The sequence below is a fragment of the Haliotis rubra genome, unplaced genomic scaffold (assembly GCF_003918875.1).
Source record: "Haliotis rubra isolate DU_JTF1 unplaced genomic scaffold, ASM391887v1 Scf74, whole genome shotgun sequence".
NCBI classification, from domain to species: Eukaryota; Metazoa; Mollusca; class Gastropoda; order Lepetellida; family Haliotidae; genus Haliotis; species Haliotis rubra.
In genome coordinates this window covers 1,653,571-1,678,109 of record NW_025767457.1, presented here as the reverse complement: position 1 = coordinate 1,678,109, position 24,539 = coordinate 1,653,571, and the positions used below count along the sequence as shown (strand labels likewise).

The window sequence follows — 24,539 nt, the reverse complement described above, 5'->3', positions numbered from 1 at the left end:
GTTGGTACCAAACAAACGTTGGAAACCTATTCCAGAAACTACGGGGAGTTTAAGCAGAGTGGTCATCACGTGACCTGACGTCACAGTGGAGGGTTAAGATGTCCCGTGGTTCTGGATAACGGTTAGTTAGATTACTAGCGTTTGCCATCGAATCTCCAGACAATGTCAACGATTAAAACGTTGAATTTTCGCTTATTGTCATGACAAGTATTCTCTCATATCAATATGAGCCCATGGTTAGCCATTATTGTGTTGGCTGCAGCGGGGAAGGAGAAGTTGATCGATCGAGTGAAAACGATCAATCAGATGTCAACACGGCAAAACTAGGGAAATTACACAATCGAGTAGTATTAAACCCGATCTTGACATTGACATTAAATAAACTGGATGTTTCGTTTATAAAGAGAGTATCGGACAGTTTTTCTTGTGTAAAATGTGCCAGGTGCAGATTGAAGGATAACCGTTATGCAAACACTTTTCGTTGAGGTGTCTTAATGTCAAACAGTTAGCACAGAATTACTGTATAATACATTAGGTATTGATCGGTTTATTAAATAATGCTGTTTATGTACTTTAGTGATCAATGATGGGATGTCAGTGGCTCGTATTGAGCACACTACATTGAGTAAAAACATCAATGATGATCTGGGTTAGAATTGGTCTTCAGCAACTCATGTATGTCATCGTCCAGCTCCCTGACAATCCTGACTAACTGGATTTGGTAGTCAGGCTTGCTGGCTTGGTTGACACATGTCATCGTATCCAAATTGAGTAGATCGATGCTCATGCAGTTGATCACTGGATTGTCTGGTCAGAATCGATTATTTACAGACCGCCGCCAAAACAAGAACATCATCATTATTGTATTACCATCTTTCAGAATTTTGTATTAAGGATCTCCTGCAATATATACAGCGGATGGAATTGATTTACTGACTTTCTGTTAATAACCGTTTCCATGTATGACTGACTGGGGCGGTGGGGTAGTCTAGTGGTTAAAGCGTTGGCTCGTCACGCCGAAGACCCGGGTTCGAATCCCCACATGGGTACAATGAGTGAAGCCCATTTCTGGTGTCCCCCGCCGTGATATTGCTGGAATATTGCTAAAAGCGGCGTAAAACCATACTCAGTCAGTCCATGTATGACTGGCAATACATGAGTTGACTTCAGGCCAACGAACTCTGTGATTGTGTGTAATACTCGATGGAATGGTTAAATGCATATTACATCAATCACCTAATTGTCTGGTCCATTACATTGGCAGTTTGTAATGGTTCGGCGTTACAAGACGATCCACACAGACTTGTGACATGATTACATCGTTGTAATTATTATCGCCAGTTAGCTTTAAGTCAACATTTACGTTCGTCTTTCACAATTTATCTTTTACGTTTATCAGTTCCTCTCTGACTGACGGTTTCAACGTTTTTAGTATTTGCTGAAAGTGATCACAATTTAAGCATGTTTGCGTCGGCTGGATTTAAAGCAAGAAAGTTTAACATCCCGTTTTTTAGAGGGTAACAGTAAGTAATTCGATTAATTTAAGGTTATACCATGCATGAGGATTCATTTATCTTTGCACGTAATAAGACGATGTTGTATGTCACACTAACACGAACAGAGAAACGATAGAATGTAAATTGTAAGTATGTGTGTTGTGTATCATACCAGGAATATAGCCTGATAAATCGGTTAAAAATCCTTTTCCCTGAAAGCCATGGTTTCTACCGATTGTGTAGATCTGTGATAAACAATAGAAGAACATATGGATGTACAATTAGAAATCACCACGAAATTCAGTAAACAATATGTGTCTCACTCCAATGTCTAAAAATATCGCGACAGTTTTGATTATGATTATGTTAACGGTCTCTGCCGGCTTTATTTGCACAGCCTAGCGGAGTCTTGTGACATAATCACTTTCCTGCACTGAAACAAATCATTACTGGTTTCACCACATCTATATTTATTGTGGATCAATACAAAGCCTTTGTCAGCCACATCTGCAGGGGGTTAGAGACTTTATTACATGTATTTATACCAATTGGACCTTATTAAGGGAGTCATCGAACTTCACGCAAAGGTTATCGAATTCCAAAACGAGGTTTGCACTGTGGTACTTCTTTTAGACTGACTGACTGAGTTTGGTTTTACGCCGCTTTTAGCAATATTCCAGCAACATGACGGCGGTCAGCACCAGAAATGGGCTTCACACATTGTACCCATATGGGGATTCGAACCCGGGTCTTCGGCGTGACGAGCCAACGCTTTGATCACTAGGCTACCCCACCGCCCCACTTCTTTTAGAAAACACCAATGACGGTCCGGGTTAGAATTGGTCTTCAGCAACCCATGCTTGTGGTAAGAGGCAACTAACGGGATGGTTGACACATGACATCGCATCCCAGTTTGCGCATGCTGTTGATTACTGGATTGTCTGGTCCAGACTCGAATATTTACAGACATAAAGCTGGAATATTGCTGAGTGCGGCGTTAAACAACAAACCAACCAACCATCCAACCTTTAATTGATAGCTGAAATGAGCTTCTAAAGCACTTTGATAGGTCCGAATGGGTGAAACAACGATGACGTTAGGTCAACCTTTACATGAGGACACTATTTCAGTTTCAGTCGCGATGGAACAAATATTGGAAGTTTACCACTTTGTACAAACCCAAGCTCCACGGTATGTTGCTGACAACGTTAGCCTGTTGAAACATTATCAGCGCATCGAGATGGGCGCGTTGGGCGAGCTGGCTAAGGCGCCAGGCTAGTGATCCAGCGAGGTTGAGGTGCCGGGATCGAGCCCTCCTGTCACCGGGTGTAAAAACCTAAGAGTCAACTTTGTGTGCAGACTCTTTCAGTGTTGTCACAACCCCTAGTGTACAGTACACAACCCTGTGCACTTAAAAGAACCCACGAATCTGTTGGTATATGACCAGATGGTGGCCACATGAATACGTGCAAACACCTGGTTGTGGGTACAGCAACGTGCAGTAAACTTGGACAAAGTACTGTGACTATGTGTCCCAGTCCACCCAGCTGTGAATGGGTACCTCGTTCGGATAAGAAAGCCAAAATAACTCGGTGCGCCTAGTGGCTGCAAGAGTTGTATGATCCCCAGGGAGTTGTGATTGATAATAAGATGTGCCACTGAGATTGACATCCAATGATCGAGGGGAAAATTACCAGCGCCTTGAGCATGCACTAGTTGCCTGGATATGTGCGCTACATAAATATCCTGTAATAAATTGTTGTTGTTTATTTAAAACTCCTTGCATTTCTGAGTGCCATGGCATCTACACCCTAAAGAATCAACTTTAGTTACTATTTATTTCCACCGTTTTCGATGTTCGATTTCAATTATCAGAATCGAGGCGCAGAAGGAAATATAATTGAATCTCATTTAAGGAAGATGACATTCAAATGGCTTAATAACCTAGGGATTATTCATGCAAATTGGGCGCTCTCTGTTCGCCGAACAAAATGGGTTTGTCGTGTTTTCTCTCAGGGAGCTATCGTGTTTATTTAAAGGATTTCAATTTATGGAATGAAATTGATTCCATATCGCTTCGGTGGCAGATGTCTATCACAGAAAATTACTATGAATATTAATTGTTCGGGTTCCGGTAAGAAACCTAGCCAGCCCATCAAGCCCTGTATACTGTTACCTGTTGCAGTCATATGACCACCAGAGGGCCATACGACATCCAAATTTCGAATACCGTTGCGATAATTATTTCGTTTAAAAATAATAACAGGTTTTGTCCTCGTGTCATTGAGTGAGTGAGTATGATTCGACGTCGCTTTGACAATATTCCAGCAAGATCTCTGCGGGGGCACCAGAAACGGCTGCAAGCACAAACAATGAAATGCATAAAGCTTATACATGAGCAGGTAGTATTATTAAAATGAGAAAGATGATAACTGAATACATGTCCACCAATAAATAAACCCTTGTTATTTTTAAATCTTCTTGGCCTCAATCCGTCCTTGCTGAGTGCTTGCATGCCTGGAGGAAGGAGATGATGATAACATTACATCAACGCTGTTCCTCGGAGAATTTTCCCAGGAGATACATGAGGAGTATAATCGGCTCTCTTTCTATTTACATAACGGATCCTCTGAAACAGTATCATTTGTTCTGCTCTCCAGCGTTATACCGGTCAGCTGGGAACATTAATTCCCGTAATCAATGCGTCCCAGTGTTCACTGGCGGTTGGATACCTTACAATGGTAAGTGGTCTTCTTGTCTTTATTTATGTAAAGGGTGTTAGTGTATTTGTTAACATTATTTAAAATTTTAAAAGGCTTTGTGTTGTCTGGTTCAGTTCACAATGTTTTTGAAGGCCCAGGTTAGAATAGCATTTCAGCAAATCATGCAATCGGCAATTTGCTGGAATATTGTCGAGTCCGGTGATAAACAAAGAACATAAACAAGAAGGAACGTTTTAAAAAAGTATTGAAGGAAAGCGTGCATAGCTTACGAAAACGGAACGTTAAACGACGTCATTCCTTGCGACTGGTAGCGTTAGTGCATTGTATATAAGTTCAACTCTTTGCGAACACCGTCGGTCCTCACTCTTGGATAGTGATTCCTATTCATCTGCCTATACCGTATAAGAGATCGTTCAGTGGACTCCTCCTTTTAGCACACATTTTCCACATTATGGAAAGGGTTTTGCCTCTTATAAAATATTTAAGTTATGCGGAAACACTTGTAGAAAATTAAGACCCAAACAACAACTGTCGTTTTAAAAGGCACGTACTCGTTGTTTATTCACATCGGATAACAGCACTACGGACATCCTGTATTGAATTTATACCATGTAAATATACGCAGTTGTGTTTGAATGTTTTTCAAAATTCAATTTGTCAAAAGTAAGCATAAAAATTTAATTATAAGTATGAATGTCTTCATAAATATATACTGATATACTGATACTTTGTGTCATGTTGGCTGTCAAAGTTGTTATTACAATTTGTACACAGGAATTTATTGGGCGGTTTCATCCCGAATCTCTACGTATATCAGCTCTAGTGAGTGAGTGAGTTTAGTTTTACGCCGCACTCAGCAATATTCCAGGTAAATGGCGGCTCGCAGCTCTAGTCTTTATTTTTTGTGCATTAACAAACGTGAACAGAAAATTTAATAAATGACGCTAACCAATTATTTTCGATGATTGATCGGTTGTAATGAACCAATCATCACTTATGAGATTTAAACCAATTCCCAACACTAGTCGTAAGACGTCACTAATGAGATAGGTTAGTCAGGCTCGCTGACTTGGTTGACACATGTCATCGTATCCCATCTGCGTAGATCGATGCTCTCTATGTTGATAAGTTGATTGTCTGGTCCAGAATCGATTTTTTACACACAGCTTCCATGTAGCTGGAATATTGCTGAGTGCGGCGTTAAACAACAACCAAACATATTACGGAAGTTGCTATCCATACATGCCCCCTTTACCTGTTGCATGTACCTGATCAAATGTACTGAATATCAGTTTGACCTACTATTACATTAAAACAAAACGAAGTAAAATACAACGATACCTCTGTAAATATTAATCCCAAAGAATAATTTAACCGTAGTTTATTACTATTACATTAAAACAAAACGAAGTAAAATACAACGATACCTCTGTAAATATTAATCCCAAAGAATAATTTAACTTAAATTTTGAACCAGGCAACAAACTTGTCTGTCATTTTAAAAGGCACGAACGCGTTGTTTATTCATATCGGATAACAGCATCACGGGCATCCTGTTTTGAATTTGTACCATGTACCAATATTTGTTCTATTAGTGTATGCTTCTACGTTCAGGAAGCACTCATGGCATCGTCACCTTTGTGCTTCCTGTATTTATCTGACGCCCATGTATGTCAAGGTTACATGATATCGGCTCCACAAGCATGTTTGTGTGTTTCCAGGTTGTCTAATGACAGTCGTGTATGGCATGTGTAACCTGTAAATATTGTACAGGATCTGGCCACGAGTGAGTGAGTTCAGTTTTACGCCACTTATAGCAATATTCCAGAAATATCATGGCGGGGGACACGAGAAATGGGCTTAACATATTGTACCCATGTGGGGAACTCGAAATCTGGTCACGACAAATCTGGAGATGTTACTGATAAATACAATTTACAGGGCCTGTATATATACTCATGCCAATAATGGTTGTCACCCCCCTCCCCAGGGTCCGGGTTAGAATATTGGCGGTCAGTAACCCATGCTTGTCGTAAGAGGCGACTAACGGGATCGGGGTGGTCAGGCTCGCTGACTAGGTTGCCACATGTCATCGGTTCCCAATTGCGCAGATCGATGCTCATGTTGTTGATCACTGGATTGTCTGGTCCAGACTCGATTATTTACAGATTATTTACATATAGCTGGAATATTGCTGAGTGCGGCGTAAAACTAAACTCACTCAAATCAGATCGATGTTGCAAATCAGGGATACCATATAAACATTATTATTGTTTAAAAGGTGTTACATTTTACAGTTGGTTAAACCAACTTGTAAAGACTTGAGTAAGACCCCGAACCATCAGGACTTGGCTGCTACAATACCCATGGGAGAAATATCGTCCTGGAGTTATAAATATTTTACAGTCGTGTATGGTCCCTGGCGTCCACACAGAGCCATGCATGCATGATCGATATTGTTATTTTGCAATGATGATGATTCACGGGTTAAATATGTAATCTGTCGCGGGGGATTATTTGTTTCGTTTCGCATGACCTAGATGTCTTCCTCAGTGCCGCCAGAATCTGCATCCTGTAGAAGAGCTTTGTACTTATATTTACTTACGTCTACAGAAAAGATGTCTGTACGAAATTGGTACTTACATGTACATATAAGATATGTCTACTTGGATGATACTTACATCTACACAGAAGATACGTCTACGTAGGTGGTACTTACATCTACACAGAAGATACGTCTACGTAGGTAGTACTTACATCTACACAGAAGATACGTCTACGTAGGTGGTACTTACATTTACATAGAATATATGTCAAAGTAGACGATAAATACATCTACATAGAAGATACGTCTACCTAGATGATACATACATCTACATAGAAGATACGTCTACGTAGATGGTACTTACATCTACATAGAAGATACGTCTACGTAGATGATACTTACATGTACATAGAAGATACGTCTACGTAGATGATACTTACATCTACATAGAAGATATGTCTACGTAGATGATACTTACATCTACATAGAAGATACGTATACGTAGATGATACTTACATGTACATAGAAGATACGTCTACGTAGATGATACTTACATCTACATAGAAGATACGTCTACGTAGATGATACATACATCTACACAGAAGATACGTCTACTTAGATGATACACACATCTACATAGAGATACGTCTACTTAGATGACACATTACATCTACATAGAAGATATGTCTACTTAGATGACACATACATCTACATAGAAGATACGTCTACTTAGATGACACATACATCTACATAGAAGATACGTCTACTTAGATGACACATACATCTACATAGAAGATACGTCTACTTAGATGACACATACATCTACACAGAAGATGACGTCTACTTAGATGTCTACATAGAAGACGTCTCTACGTATAGATGTACATACATCTACATAGAAGATACGTCTACTTAGATGACACATACATCTACATAGAAGATACGTCTACTTAGATGACACATACATCTACATAGAAGATACGTCTACTTAGATGACACATACATCTACATAGAAGATACGTCTACTTAGATGACACATACATCTACACAGATGATACGTCTACTTAGATGACACATACATCTACACAGATGATACGTCTACTTAGATGACACATACATCTACACAGATGATACGTCTACTTAGATGACACATACATCTACACAGATGATACGTCTACTTAGATGACACATACATCTACACAGATGATACGTCTACTTAGATGACACATACATCTACACAGATGATACGTCTACACATACATCTACACAGAAGATACGTCTACTTAGATGATACATACATCTGACACGATACGTCTACTTAGATGACATACGTCTACATAGATGATACGTCTACTTAGATGACACATACATCTACACAGATGATACGTCTACTTAGATGACATACACGACTACACAGATGATACGTCTACTTAGATGACACATACGTCTACACAGATGATACGTCTACTTAGATGACACATACATCTACATAGAAGATACGTCTACGTAGACGATACTTACATCTACATAGAAGATACGTCTACGTAGATGATACTTACATGTACATAGAAGATATGTCTACGTAGATGGTACTTACATCTACATAGAAGATATGTCTACTTAGATGACACATACATCTACATAGAAGATACGTCTACTTAGATGACACATACATCTACATAGAAGATACGTCTACTTAGATGACACATACATCTACACAGAAGATACGTCTACTTAGATGACACATACATCTACACAGATGATACGTCTACTTAGATGACACATACATCTACACAGATGATACGTCTACTTAGATGACACATACATCTACACAGATGATACGTCTACTTAGATGACACATACGTCTACACAGATGATACGTCTACTTAGATGACACATACATCTACACAGAAGATACGTCTACGTAGACGATACTTACATCTGCATAGAAGATACGTATACGTAGATGATACTTACATGTACATAGAAGATATGTCTACGTAGATGATACTTACATGTACATAGAATATATGTCTACGTAGATGACACATACACATACATACATAGAAGATACGTCTACTTAGATGACTTACATACATCTACATAGAAGATACGTCTACGTAGATGACACATACATCTACACACAGAAGATACGTCTACTTAGATGATACATACATCTACATAGAAGATACGTCTACTTAGATGACACATCTACATAGAAGTCTACATCTACACAGAAGATACGTCTACTTAGATGACACATACATCTACATAGAAGATACGTCTACTTAGATGACACATACATCTACATAGAAGATACGTCTACTTAGATGACACATACATCTACATAGAAGATACGTCTACATAGATGACACATACATCTACACAGAGATACGATACGTCTACTTAGATGACACATACATCTACACAGATGATACGTCTACTTAGATGACACATACATCTACATAGAAGATACGTCTACTTAGATGACACATACATCTACACAGATGATACGTCTACTTAGATGACACATACATCTACACAGATGATACGTCTACTTAGATGACACATACATCTACACAGATGATACGTCTACTTAGATGACACATACATCTACACAGATGATACGTCTACTTAGATGACACATACATCTACACAGAAGATACGTCTACTTAGATGACACATACATCTACACAGATGATACGTCTACTTAGATGATACATACATACGTCTCTACACAGATGATACGTCTACTTAGATGACACATACATCTACACAGATGATACGTCTACTTAGATGACACATACGTCTACACAGGTGATACGTCTACTTAGATGACACATACGACTACACAGATGATACGTCTACTACTTAGACACATACGTCTACACAGATGATACATACATAGAAGATACGTATACATAGATGACACATGTATCTACACAGAAGATAGGTCTACATAGATGATACATACATCGACATAGAAGATACGTCTACAGTAGCAACACTTGCGCACACGCACACGCACACTCACACTCACACACACCTAGCCGAGACTCAATTATTCGCTTCGGTATAACTAGGTTATTCTTCAACAAATGGATTGAAATATTGAATATATGGATAGTATTGAGGGAACATGGCCAATGTCAGAAGAGCTACCATTCCCAAAGCAATTATATTGACACCGCAATACATACCAGAAAATGTCTGTGTGTACTGTATAGTTTGAAATAACGTTAAACACGGACCCTGTCGAATCTGGAAACCGTTAGTTACAACTAATAGGGAACTCTTACAATATCATTTTAATAAAAAGGGACATCACCCTTGTCTTTGCGTTTCCCTGATATTTGTTAAATTCAGATGAATTCACTCGCAATTGTTGGAGTCCGGATTACTGAGGTTTCACTGTAGAGGAGGGGCGGTGGGGTAGCCTAGTGGTTAAAGTGGTTCGTTTGTCGCACCGAAGACCCAGGTTCGATTCCCAACATGGGTAGAATGTGTGAAGCTCATTTCTGGTGTTCCCGCCGTGATATTACTGGAATATTGCAATAAAGCGATGTAAAACCACACTCACTCACTCACCGTACAGGTACAAGTCAACTCCATCGTTTAATCTAGGGTCCTGACTAATAAAAACGATGCTGAAAAAATCCACAAAAGATTTCCATATTTAAGATTTCAAATGCACTTAGACTGTGTTCCTTGTAACCCCCTCACTGTACAGGTACAAGTCAACTCCATCGTTTAATCTAGGGTCCTGACTAATAAAAACGATGCTGAAAAAATCCACAAAAGATTTCCATATTTAAGATTTCAAAATGCACTTAGACTGTATTCCTTGTAACCCCCGCAATGAACGTAAACATCACCTGAGACAGCTCATAGATCACACATTAACTCGTGTTACACAAAACACCATACTCGCGAACATATCCATTGCTGTAAAGGAGATGTGAAATGCCATGTTTATAGCGGTTGTTATTTGCATTGGTGAAGGATGGCGACACACCGACAGAAAGAGACATCACCGGTACTGGGTCATCTGATGCATGTGGGCTTACAGGCCGACTAGATGCAGGACGCTTATGTTTATTCAGTGAAGGAAGTGCCACAGTCGTCATTAATCACACCTGTTAATCTTTATAAATGACAAGTTATGTTTGGGTCAACGAGATTGAGGTTAAAACTGACTTAGCAGCTTGGTAACCGAGGAGTCTCCAGGCCGTAGATATTAATATGTGTGTTTCGCAAGACCTCGCTCAAAATAGAGCGTGTAGACATATTTTTAAACCATATTTCACAATTTAAAATATGTGTTAAGTTGAGAATACATTTAGTTTAGCTTGACAGGCGTCAAAGCTGGTTAGCAGTCCGAATCTTAGCCTCGACAGATTCTTTCAGTACATTTTATTAATTCGGGCAAACGTTATTTGGCTCTTTTCGCAGTGTGGGGCGAACAACGTGAAGACAAGTCACTACACATATTATTTGTTTGGGAAAATATGTTTCTATCCATTTTCAGTATCGCTAAATATTATGTATTGTCCTCAGATGTTTTGTTTAAGAAATCGAATGAGTTGGGTGCGTCTTGGAGCAGATCGTGAAGATAATCCGATTTACTCTCGAGGATTGAGACCTAATGCAAATACTGCCCCAAACGATTCTGTGTAAGAAGGACAGAATGTCACAGATTATATGGGAGATGGGAGGGGTCATGTTGCTGTCATGTACTGGAAACGTGCACACACACAGCTGAACAGTCACGTTTGTGAATGAAAGAACGTGCTATCACCGAGCTTAATGGACCAGGGGATTCGTGGGTTTCATACCCAACTCCCTCGGATGAAACAAACTTGCCTTGTGAGGCACTAGAACGTTAACAGCCAGACTAAAATCTCATCCTATCGGGTACCCATTCATTGCTGTTAAAGGAAGGGCATATTCCGAACAAAGGCACTTGTCCTGAGAGACAAAGCATGTAACTTGTTTCAGTTTAGCCAGTACCAAATGCCAAGAAATTCTCAGGCGTCAAGATGAGTAGCACGGTCACCCATCCACCAACTCTTCGCCACCAATACTTCGTAGCACAGGACCGCCAATCCCGCGGTCTACTGGATCCTGATACGGATTGCACCTCTGTACACCATTTTGTGAAGCCATAGGGATGGGAAGTGAACTTAGGGTTTGGCATACTAATAATCAAAATGAGGTCGAATTGTGAATAGGAATCCATGATTATTGGAGATTAACGAATACTTTTGTCTATGATTCTGTATATACAAAACGTGCCTTCCTCAGCCAAGGTCGAAAGAAGAAAGCAACACCCAATACATCTATTCAGATCTTCTTATCTCCAATTTTATGTGAAATGTAGTGATGAAATAACATGAATTAACACAAAATACATATGAGATTTAATTAAGAACCATCTGAATCAAACTTTTGCAGAACAGCCCCATCCAAACATTACCATGTCCGGTAAGGAGCCCCCGATATGAACCACATATAACAACTTGGACCCCAAGTTCGAGCTGGAGATCCTCTTTTTAAAAATACGCACGATTGTTTTAAATTCGTTTGTTTGTTGTTTAACGCCGCACTCAGCAAGATTACAGCGGTCTGTAAATAATCGAGTCTGGGCCAGACAATCAAGTGATCAACAGCATGAACCTCGATCTATGCAATTGGGATACGATGACATGTGTCTACCAAGTCACCGTGCCTGACAACCCGATCCTGGCAGTCGCCTCTTACTACAAGCAGGGGTTGTTGAAGACCAGTTCTAACCCGGATCTTCACGGGCATAATACGCACGAACTGATGCAGGCACTTCTCGAAGAATGGCAGTGAATTCCGATGCTGAGAATTCGATGCTTGATTGCCACTATGAGGAGGGTACTGGCGCGTGATATCCGTGCTAGCTTAGGCAACACCAGGTCCTGATGTTGTCGTTGGAGGTGATTCAGACAGTCACAAGAATCATTATTATTGCATGACAATCCGACTGATCGCGAAGTCACAGTAACCATGCTATCGGGCATCAATAAATGACACGTTTTATAGATAACAACTTCTGTAGAAAGCAGAAGTTTTTTTTCCCCCATGTAATCATATTCGTCCAATTTCGTCAAGAACTTCTTTCAGGCATTGTGTTTGTGTATTCTGCACAGATTGCAAGTGAGTTGTTATCAATTTCAGTTTTAAGCTTTACTCAGGGAAATGTGTTACACTTACCGTGTTAGTATGCCATGTAGTGTATTCGTACATCGAATACTTTGGTGGTAATCGATTAATGTACATATGTATAGAATACACTAAGCAGCTAAACGAATTTGATGCTTTAAAGAAACTCACTCACTCACTCACTCACTCACTCACTCACTCACTCACTCACTCACTCACTCACTCACTCACTCACTCACTCACTCACACACTCACTCACTCACTCACTCACTCACTCACGCTATGTCTTAGTTTAGATATTTACCCGATCAATATGTGTGGAGTTGTATGTGAAAACAGGTATCAGTTCTTCATTCGATGAGAAATCGATCGGAACTCATCTTAAGTTTAATCCCCTTAGGACTGATCTTTCAACGATCTATGCACAGATGCTGTTGAAATCCTATTCTGCAAAGACAAAAATCAATAACCCCTTTAAAACTCTCCCTCTCCAATTCTCTGTCATAACCCTGTAGGTCGTGACATATTTTTAATTTTTCATATCTGTGAACTGTTTTACAGTTCTCTTGTTAATTAACATAATATGTATATGACATTAACGATGGCATTTGAAACATCGGTAAACGCAACTGCCGTGCAAAAGAGAATATACATTTGAAATCTGCATGAGATCAAAACGTTACACTGAAAACAGTCGCCGCAGCTTATCAAACATAACCTCCAAAACACCATGGTATCTGTGTCAAATACACCCCTTGAAATAACCAGGATGTGATCGTTTCACTAAAGCCAGCAATAAACCCGGATGCATACCTTATTCCCTTTGTCAGCTCAAATGTCATTACATTATCTGCGACAATCTGCTGTGTCCAAGGTCACAATGCGTCCATATTTGTTATGTATGTTGTGTTACTGAACATTCCAGCAATATCACGGCGGGGGACACCAACAATTGGCTTTACACATTCTATCCATGTTGAGAATCGAACCCGGGCCAGTACAACCCCAAAATGTAAAATCAAGACAATATGTAAAAACTAACACAATATGTAAAAACTGAACACAAAACGTAAGAACTAACGCAATATGTAAAACAATTAACGCAAAACGTAAAAAATAACGCAATATGTAAAATATTAACGAAAAACGTAAAAAATAACGCAATATGTAAAAAATTAACACCGAATGTAAAAAATGTCTTTAACGCAATACGTAAACACCTAATGCAAAATGTAAAAACAAGTTTTAACGCAATTTGTATAAGATTAACGGAATCTGTAAAATACAGCTTTATTGTTGTTTTGGCGACTGAAATTCATGTTTTTTAGAAACTTTACTTTATTGTTTTTCAAAATAACTAAGCTAATGCAATATTTCTGTCGATATTATTCTCATTTCTAACTTAATTTATATCTGATCTTTTGGGTTATTTAACATCAAAGTAAATCCGACAATTGCGTGATATACATGTATAGAGATACTTAATATCATAATCTCGTATACTATTCACACTTTGCTCAGGATCAAATCATGGATTCAACAGAAAGCTATGAAAGCTAAGCATATTGTAAGAATGGTTCTAGGTTTCAGTATGACATTGTCATTTCATCTTGTGGATCCCATACCTGCTATTGACAGATATTGTTTATTTGTCAGTGACTCGTTCCATGAACTGCAAAATGGTTGATTGGTGCCTTGAAAACCTATTTTATGGCTTCTCATGTATCAAGTGCATAAGGTTAGAATAAAGTGGCTGTCTAAAGAGGGGTTACCATATTATTATTTATCCAGTTTTAAATGGATACGATTTCATATTATAAATCTACGTTTAAGTAAAGTTGTGAATTTTTGTGATCCTTATCAAAGTGTGAGTAATATATATTCGACAGTATCCAAGGAAATCAATTTATTCTTCATACTATTAGTATTTTTACATAAATGGTCATATGGGTTGTATTCATTATGTCCAATTCAAGGCGGTTTTACCTTTTGGCCTCTTTTATCCTACAACGCACAAGTTGGGGATATAAAATTACCCTTCGTCCGTCTGTCTGTACGACCAAACAACTGGTTGGCGCTATATCTCAAGAAGTGGTTTATCAGTTTTTATGATATTAGGTACGGTGACCAAGGTTCAAGTTGAAATTCTGCAGATATCAATTTTTGGGGGTATTTTTTCTTTTCATTGTTTTTGTTGCGAGGCCAGTTTTATTTTCAGATTTGTCCTATTTAGTTCTGAATTAATAGCAAAACATTTCCCTTTATGGAATTAATGTGCTGTATTAGTTTCTTTCCCTGGTAGACAGACAAATAGTATTTTTTAATCTCACCTCAAAATACACAATTGAAATGCGCAAATCCTGATAAAAAGTTTTAGCCATCCCATAGGAATTACGAGAGACTTGGTATTTTGTTTCAGAAACACTTTGAATGAATTTTAGAGAAAATATCATATTTATCATGAGGTATTTACATATATTATATTACTCCAAAATGTGAAAATTACTGTTTAAGTATAAATGTGTCGCTGGACACAAATATCAGTTTTAGGTATAATGGACATGCAAGATGCGGTGATTCGGGTATGTCCATTCCAATCATATCTGATAATATTATTGCCAATGAAATCGAATACTAGTAATACCAAAGACATTTGAGACTGGATCCCGATGTTGATCGTTCAAATTTAATGAAATAAAGTTATTTTATTTAATGCAATTTAAGTTATGTGAAATGTTGATGGAAATGGGCAACATGACTTGTTGTTCAAGGTTTCAAAACTCTGAATCCATCAAAAATGTCAATGGCAAGATCTGCATAGAATTGCAAAATCACAAACCACGTCCAAGAAATTATAATCGTAATTCACCATTTAATCACATAGATTGCCATTCGCTGTGTATTCTGGGACATTCATGCGATGATTTGATGTAGGATCAAATATTAATACAAACGGAACCAGTTATTCTATTGTTTATCTCAGTGTAATTAACCTCTTGAAAAGCTGAAAACTTGCTGAAAGGCTGTTTAACCTTATTAACTCACTCACTCACTCACGGAACATATGGTGATCACCTCGTACTCACGGTTGTATCAAGAATCTTATGATAGAGGTCAGAATCTTTGATATAAACGGAACAGTGACACAAGTTCTCCCCAAAGAGATTCTACCCGGACAGAGTCCAGTGATATATATCGGCTACTTTCCTGAAAATGAAGGGGAACACTAGATGAGCCTAAATCCAACTGATCAATTCACGAGTAGAACGGGTAGAATTGGCAATGAGAGAGAGGCGGCACAGTTCAGGTCGACAGTGTGACAAGAAGGGTGTCCAGAGCAATGGGACATTGAGACAGAAAGTTGTCCAGAGCAGAGGGACCGTGATGTCATTGCGCTTCCATTTCTACAAAACCTGGTTATAGAAAAAAAATCAACCCTGCCTTCCTCAATTCGGGACGTTTGACTTCCGTAACAGAGTTTTTAATGCCTATAGAACAATCAAGTCTGTAAACCGTCGCCACATCAATTGACATCAAACGGCCAAAGATATATTGCCCTCTACACAAAATCCCTGACACTGTTAGTGTTCGAAAGCTACTTTTACTGTGTGGAAAGGGCAATGGACTGGCAATTGAAATCCGAAAGTTAGTTAAAGATGAAAAGTGGATAAATGTCTTGCTTAAGGTTGAATACCTGGCGTTTGGCTGAGAGATAGAGGCAAGGAACAGAACAGCCATATTATTTTTCAGATGTCCTTATTCATACCTTTCAAACCTTCTTGAATAAGACATAATGAATATAACCCAAAATACCATTTATGTAAACAGAGTTTGAAGAATAACATTATTCCCTTAAAACTTTCGAAAATAGACTACATAAGATCGATTCAAATATCTCTATATACAAGTATATTATATGTTTATCGACTATACGTTCATGTATACTGAACAACGAGATAAACTTTTGTAAAAAAATATAATATGAAATTTATTTTGTCAGAAACATTGTAATTTCTTAATTTTTTGTAAATAGTCATTTTTTGCCAAATTTGTGAAAATAATGTATTTGATTGCCACCTGTAATATTCAAACCTAAAACTGGATTTTACATATTGCGTTAATTTTTTACATATTAAGTTTAAAAATTGTTTTTACATTTTGCGTTAGGTGTTGTACTTTTTGCGTGGACATTTTTACATATTGCGTTAATTTTTTACATAATGCGTTATTTTTCACGTTTTGCGTTAAGTTGTTACATATTGCGTTAGTTTTTACATATTGTCTTGATTTTACATATTGGGGCTGTACAGGGCCACGATCTAACGCTTTAACCACTAGGCTACCCCACCGTCTCCACAGCATGGTGTGTGTACTGCGTGCATGGTGCAGTTATTGACGGACAGGTAATGTCACAGTGTGTTATATAGATTACATAAACTAAGTATAAGAGTGGTAACAAATATTCGCTCTGTGAGATAATAATCGTTAAGGAAGTAACAGCAGCTTTGGTTTCTACTCTGTGTTTCTCCGTCATTTGATAAAAAAAATACATGTTGCCTAATAAAATATCCCATTTCAGCATTTATTGTCGCATGTCAGATGCTAATCGGGGCGGTGGGGTAGCCTAGTGGTTAAAGCGTTGGCTCGTCACGCCGAAGACCCGGAGTTCGATTCCCCACATGGGCACAATGTGTTAAGCCCATTTCTGGTGTCCCCCGCCGTGATGTTGCTGGAATATTGCTAAAAGCGGCGTAAAACTAAACTCAGTCAGTCAGTCAGTCAGATGCTAATCATAACTGCTTGTAAAACTTATTATCATGCAAATCTATTGACAGCCGAGTGGCTATGGGTGTTTGGCCAGCCGGAATAGACCTACTCGTATCTTTTAACAAAGGCGTAATGTTTATATTCTCTCACGATAACTGTGGTAGGGGATATCCTAAACTGCCAGTAAATGAGAGTTGAGTGTAATGCCTCCTTGAAAAGTATTCTAGTTATATCACAGCGTGTCTGCTTAATGGGGGAGGGAGTGACGAAGTAACACGAGTATGATGCTGACAGACCAAGGAACATAGGGTTGCAAGGTGCCCTTGATGATCATTGGACACAACCCTGCAAAGGTAATTGCGGCGCCTTCGACGATTGAGCCAGGGATAGCAAGCTTAGACTCGATGGGGTTAAGGATTACAAGAGGTTTCGGATCATTGTTATTAATAAAGGGGTACAATATATGGATGTCAACTTTTCACCCTGTATATATATCACTTCTAAATGCCGCCAAAGTTTTTATTGTTATCGATGTATAAGATAAAGGAAAGTGAGTGAGTATGGTTTTTCGCCGCTTTTAGCAATATTCAAGCAATATCACGGCCGGGGACACCAGATAATGGGTTAAAGGAAAGGACATGATGGCGGTGTATCAAGGGGTTACAAACAAAGCAAGCTAAACAACAATTGTGTGATATAAAATATGCACGATTGAGTTGACTTGATCAATGATGTGTCTTGGCCCCACAAATGGTCAAACACGGTCAAACATTTGTTTGCGCTTCTCAATACCTGTGTGGTCTAAGTTCTGGCTCCAACAATACAGTGACTGTAAGATGTAACAAAATATAATACATTTTTAAAGTTGCCAGAAAGGTGCTTGTGTGTTGTATCCCCTTTCAACCTTTGTTGACGACAGATGCAACTTGTTATTACACGTAGCATGACAACAATGCCGTGCACACTGATATACCATTGCAAGATAATTGCAGTGCTCCAAGTGCAGGTCAGTTTACCTTTACTATTCTTATGTTGGTTTTCGATGAAAAGATAAACGGTTTTTTTCTTCTATCTGTGTTAAAAAGATTTGAGATAGCACACCAATAGTATAATTATCTGCGTTTGCGTATTCGCTGGGAAATGAATGTGTACTGCCCTTGAAAATACCTTATACTCTCTGAAGTATAAACGTGTACTGCTTGTAGTATAAATATGAACTCTCCGTGGTGTATACGTGAATGCATGTAGTCTGAGCGAGTGAATAAGTTAACATTTATCGTCACATAAGGTCGGTGGGGTAGCCTAGTGGTTAAAGCGTTCGCTCGTCACGCCGAAGACCTGGGTTCGATTCCCCACATGGGTACCATGTGTGAAGCCCATTTCTGGTGTCCCACGCCGTGATGTTGCTGGAATATTGCTAAAAGCGGCGTAAAACCATACTCACTCAGGCAGTCAGTCGGGTGTTCCCCGTCGTGATATTGCTGGAAAATTGCTAAAGCGGAGTAAAACCATACTCACTCACTCACTCACTATCGTCACATAATAATGTCATTGTGAGCGTGGGTTGAATATATGATTGGGCATCTTAATACAATGCTGTCAACATCATTCCCGTGAGGCGATGAAGACTTAGGCTCTGCATCACTTCCAGCCTTTATGCCTTCATCAAACTGAAACGGCGTGATACATTAGTAAGTGAAATACAAAACTCACTCATTATGAACAAGAGAAGGCAGATAGGATTTCCCTCACTGTTAAATAAAAATGACACCGGAATGAAGAAGATGAACAACATTCAACCATTGTGGAATTAACGTGATGCAAGAATAATGAAAATATCCTGTTGAGATGTAGTAGAATGACTAGCAGTAAAACCTGACTGGAATTTACTTTAAATGTTATGTTCATGGAAATGGTCGTGCACATGCTTTACCATTATTCTTTAAAGGATTTTCCAAAGGATAGGTATTAAACTAATAGGTCTGTAATTAGTTGGGAGGGATGCATTTCCTTCTTTGAAAATAGTAACATTACCCGTTTTCCACAATGTAGGAAATACAGTCACTCAGTGATATATTTATTATACAACAAACAAAGAGGTTCAGCTATAGATGTACAAATTCGTTTTACCCCTCTCATGTTAATGCCATCAGGTCCACTAGATTTGTTTGCTGGTAAGCTCTTATCAGATACCTCCTTTTTTGTTGTCGCATACTTTTGCGTTATTGAAAGAAATGTGGACAACTTAAAGCTGATGTATGGCGTTATTACAGCAAAGGCTCAGTGGAAGGAGAAATAACATGGTTCCGGCACTGTGAGACTATTAAGAAAGTTCACATGCAGCGCAATAATATTCCAATTATGTACTGCCAAAAAATATTGTACAGTAGTGAGCTGAATAGACTTAAGAATTACGAGTTGGTACGTGTGGCATATTTGGCTGTGCTCTAAGAGAGACATCCTCGATAATCTCCAGGGTATACGTTACGATAACTCTCCACTATACCCTGGATGCATCCAAGGCTTAGGGCGATGATTTTATTACCTCCCTTGGCTGGCTCCGCTTTCTCACAGTAGCCAATCAGCTAAGCCGCCGTTACAACCGAGCTTGCCAGCGTCAACAAGGATAGCGGTCGCAGTCGCGAAGGTTTGTTCGCAGTGCCACTCAGATTTTTGGGGAAATAATAAAGACAAATTGACAGATCTGAAACTTTAAAAAATATATGACAGAACTCCTTCTACTTCTTTCAGAGTACCTCTGCATCAATTGTGTTGCAAAGTTTTAACGGTTAGATAATTTAAGAAGCGAAAGTAAGTTGTGATTGGTACGCTCAACTTCCCAGCGTAGGCACCTGATTGGATAAAAAGCCAGCCAATTGAGGTAATAAAAGATAGTGAGACCAAACATTTTTTTCACCGTCGCCCTACTACGCTTCCGTAGTACTAAACCCTTACTTGAAACTCTACATATTACTGTAAGAGACAGTTATCATGAACATAGAACCGTTCATAGAGAACCGTTCTCCGTCAAGTTTGTACAGGAGGTGGTGCGCGTGTAAACGTATGAAGTAATATCCGTTACATGTTCAACACGAATGGCGTTATGAATTAGCTTCACAATATCATCTGCGACTGAAAATCTTCGATATTCACTGCGCGATCAAAGGTAACAAGAGTTTTTAAAACTCCCAGCGTTGTTGAGTGAGTGACTCAAATGGAGTTATGCATAAACACCATACAGGGCATTTATTAGATTCATGTTCCCAAAGGAAAGACCAGCACGAACAAACACAGGCGTTCACTACACGCTCTCGCTTTATGAGATATACGACGACAGATGGTTGTTGTCACAACATGTACTCAGTGAGTGTTCAATAGCAAAAAACAGACAGTAGTTTACAAAGCAAGGTTTCTTTTTATCCACTATTATGTATCATTTAGCATGTGTTAAGTTGTAGAAACGCTACACTTCAAAGAGTAAATAAGCACAAGAATTTCCATTTGTTTTCCATTGTCAGATCACATAATGCCAATGTCATCGCTGGGCGTGGGACGGGAAGTGACTGAAAAGCAAATCAGCTTGGAATACTTTCTGTGTTTCAAAGACAGCTATTTAACATTAATGGCTGGTGTAAATCACATAATGCCAATGTCATCGCTGGGCGTGGAACGTGAAGTGACTGAAAAGCAAATCAGCTCGGAATAGAAGTTGTGTTTCAAAGACAGGTATTTAACATGAAAGACTAGTGTAAATTTTGCAGTATGACTTTCTAATAACGATCGAAATGGGTTGACCAATATGAATAATCTCTCCATATATGCCTATGAGTATGAAGTCAAGTACATGTAATGCCTTGTAAATGGTATTCTCGATAAATATAACTTGACAAACGTTCAGCCATTATTTGGGCTGTGGGGTAGCCAAGTGGTTAAAGCGTTCACTCGTCACGCCGAAGACCCGGGTTCGATTCCCCAAATGGTTACTAAGTGTGAGTTCTGAATAACACATATAGGATTCAGATTTAAGATTCACAAATCGTAATCGAGACGGGAAGCTATATGAGGACCTTAGGAGAACGCATAACTTGTCAGTTGACACGATTTATCATCAATGAAGATCTTACCGGACCCGAGCAGCGCAAGGTCGAAGGGCCCGCCAACTGGTCTTGTATAAGAAAGTTGAGGCGTCATGGGTGCATCCTCATTAAGATGGGGGACGGGCCGGCGAGAAAGGTGGCCAACAGCACTTCGATGAAGTGTGCAAGTCTACTAAACTCAAGGTGGTGATTAGTCTGAGTCAAGACAAATGAATACTATTACAGTCATGAGATAACTTGTTTGAAATACCCATAATGCCCTTGCACGATCTCATGAACAGTTACTGTCGATAGTCATCATGACTCCATGCTTTACATATGTTAACATCAGTATAACTGTGCATAAAACTGTGTTGTTTACAGTAACATTGCGCTTATGCAGAGATTCACATGTGATGTAAATGAACAATTTATATGATTTAGATAAATATGATAATATGTGCTCATGAAGTTGTCAATGCCTCCCTTCACGTCTTCAGTCAGTGACACGCACCGCCAGATGTTAACGGTGAACGCGCTGCGAATGTTGTGACGCACGTGTACGTGAGTGTGTGGGATGCACGAGCAGTGTATCCGTGCATGCTATGCAACAGTCCTGTCTACTACAGACAGACAACACGTACTTATAATAGATCGTCCATACAAGTAAACTGTGAGCTTCCTCCGATGATAACGAGTCCCAGTGTACCAACTTATGCATACTATGATTTTGCTTGCTTGGTTCCTCATTTCATTAAAATGCACATACGAATACACATTTGTTTGCATCTCTAACCAGGTGTAATCTTGAATACGAGTGGACGTTGCTTAGCATAGCATTGACTACATGCATAATACGTTGTGTAGTATATGTGCAACATATACAGTATTGCAGTATGCATATTACAGTAAAGGCTGGACAGAAGGGCAAATAATATCGGTCTGTGACTGATACAGACTGGGACAAGGTATGGAAAACCAACAATTTGGACAACAGACCATTGTTTGGGTCTTTTAATTGTAAATATGGGGGCGTAATAGTCATATAGGCCTGCTCCAAACAACGGAATATATATCTTTTGAGAAGCACTTCTCCGACGGGTAAAGGTACAGCAATGCAACATTACGAAAAATATTTTTTTTCACTATTTTTCATTTCATGTCTCACAGAATATATAATTTGATGGGCAGTTTTAATATCGTTCTAACTTAGTCGAATTAAGTCAAAATGAGCTGTGAAATGATGCTTATAAACATACACCCATTCATTTACAACCTCCAAAACATGAATTCTGAGCAACTTAAAAATTCTCGCCCATGGGCCACTGTTCGCGAGTTTAAATCTAAAGTTTTCGCAAATTTTTTTTTTTCATTTTTTCATCCTTGGCATATATTCATAACAACTGCATGTTTAATTTGGTCAAATCACTTGTCAGAAAGTACCCACAGTGCGGAGAGTTTCTGGACTTTTGTGAGTCCAGAATTAAATTGTGACGTGTTAATGACATTTGCTATACTGTTAACACAGCGATGGCTAACAGGTGGCAAAGTCTTGCTGCCATCAGTAACATTTGAAACAGATACAAAATATTCATTTAATGTTTGAGCTTTATCCAAATCTGTAAAAACTGAAGGTATCCCAGAATCATCAGTGACAAGAAGGGGAGTGAGCCCCGATGAAGTACTAACCACCTGATTGAGTAGACTGAAGTGATAATAGTTATCAAAATTAGAATAAAAGTTTCCCTTGACTATTCTTTTCAGATTATTTACTTTATTCCTTTGCTTTTTGTATTTAAATAGCTCAGAAGTATTCAGAGATCGAAATGCTTTTTTCCTTTTCCTTTTCTCATTTCTTTTAAGTATGTTACGAGGGGCGTTGAAAAAGTAGTCAAACTAACTATATTCTCGATGTCCAATGTTTGAAAAGAAGCTTCCATTTTATTTTGAAGGAATCATTAGCAAAGTCATATCCAAAATTTCATGTGGGTAATGTGGTTAACGAGATATTAGTCATCACAACATTGGGGTATTATGTTTCTTGCAAATTTGCAGTAAATGGAAAACGATCTCCCATTTGGTATCTAGTAATAGTAATAGTCCGCTTATTGGGGTGGGTACTGTCTCCAAAACAAGCCCTTTCAGTAAACATGAAGGGGGAGTCACTTCAACAACCGATTATAGTTTAAAATTGCTTTTTTTGTGCAGTTTAATATCTATGTTTGACTTTTACCAACATACAACATGTTTTTTGCATATTCTGTTTCAATTGGTGTAGGGGGATTCCCGCCAATACACCTTGATATAAAATTGGATCAAAATCTATTAATTATTTCCTAAGTTCGCGGCTACCAAGCTTGGCATGTGCAAAACTGTTACACCTTCGCTGTGACCTTTAAAATGACCTCAAGATCACTAAATTCAAGTGGTGTGGGTAAATCTCGTCAATAAACCTTGGTACCAAATTTGAACAAAATCCATCATTTCTTTCTCGAGTTCTTTCAGTAAACCGAAGGGAGAGTCATTTGAACAAGCGATTGTAGTTTCAAACTGCCTTTTTGTGCAGTTTAATATCTATGTTTGATTCTAGCCGACCTCTACCAATCTCAAACATACAAAAATGTTTCTAGCATATTTTGTTTCCTGAAGTTTAATTTGTGATGCATTTCATTTGCTAGTCAGCTAGGCTATTCCATTTGTCCGAACCACAACATACGGAGACAGATCATTTAGCAGACCGGGT

At 38.7% G+C, this 24,539-nt stretch overlaps 1 protein-coding gene across 1 annotated transcript in view; it reads left to right on the top strand.

The window, feature by feature from the left end:
• Window positions 1-4,112: 4,112 nt before the first annotated feature.
• LOC124259837 (cell wall protein DAN4-like) overlaps window positions 4,113-24,539 on the top strand; it is a 47,119-nt gene continuing 26,692 nt past the window's right edge. Inside the window, exon 1 of the mRNA XM_046694049.1 lies at window positions 4,113-4,237. The gene's annotated coding sequence lies outside the window, so the exon portion shown is untranslated. The remainder of the gene's footprint in view (window positions 4,238-24,539) is intronic.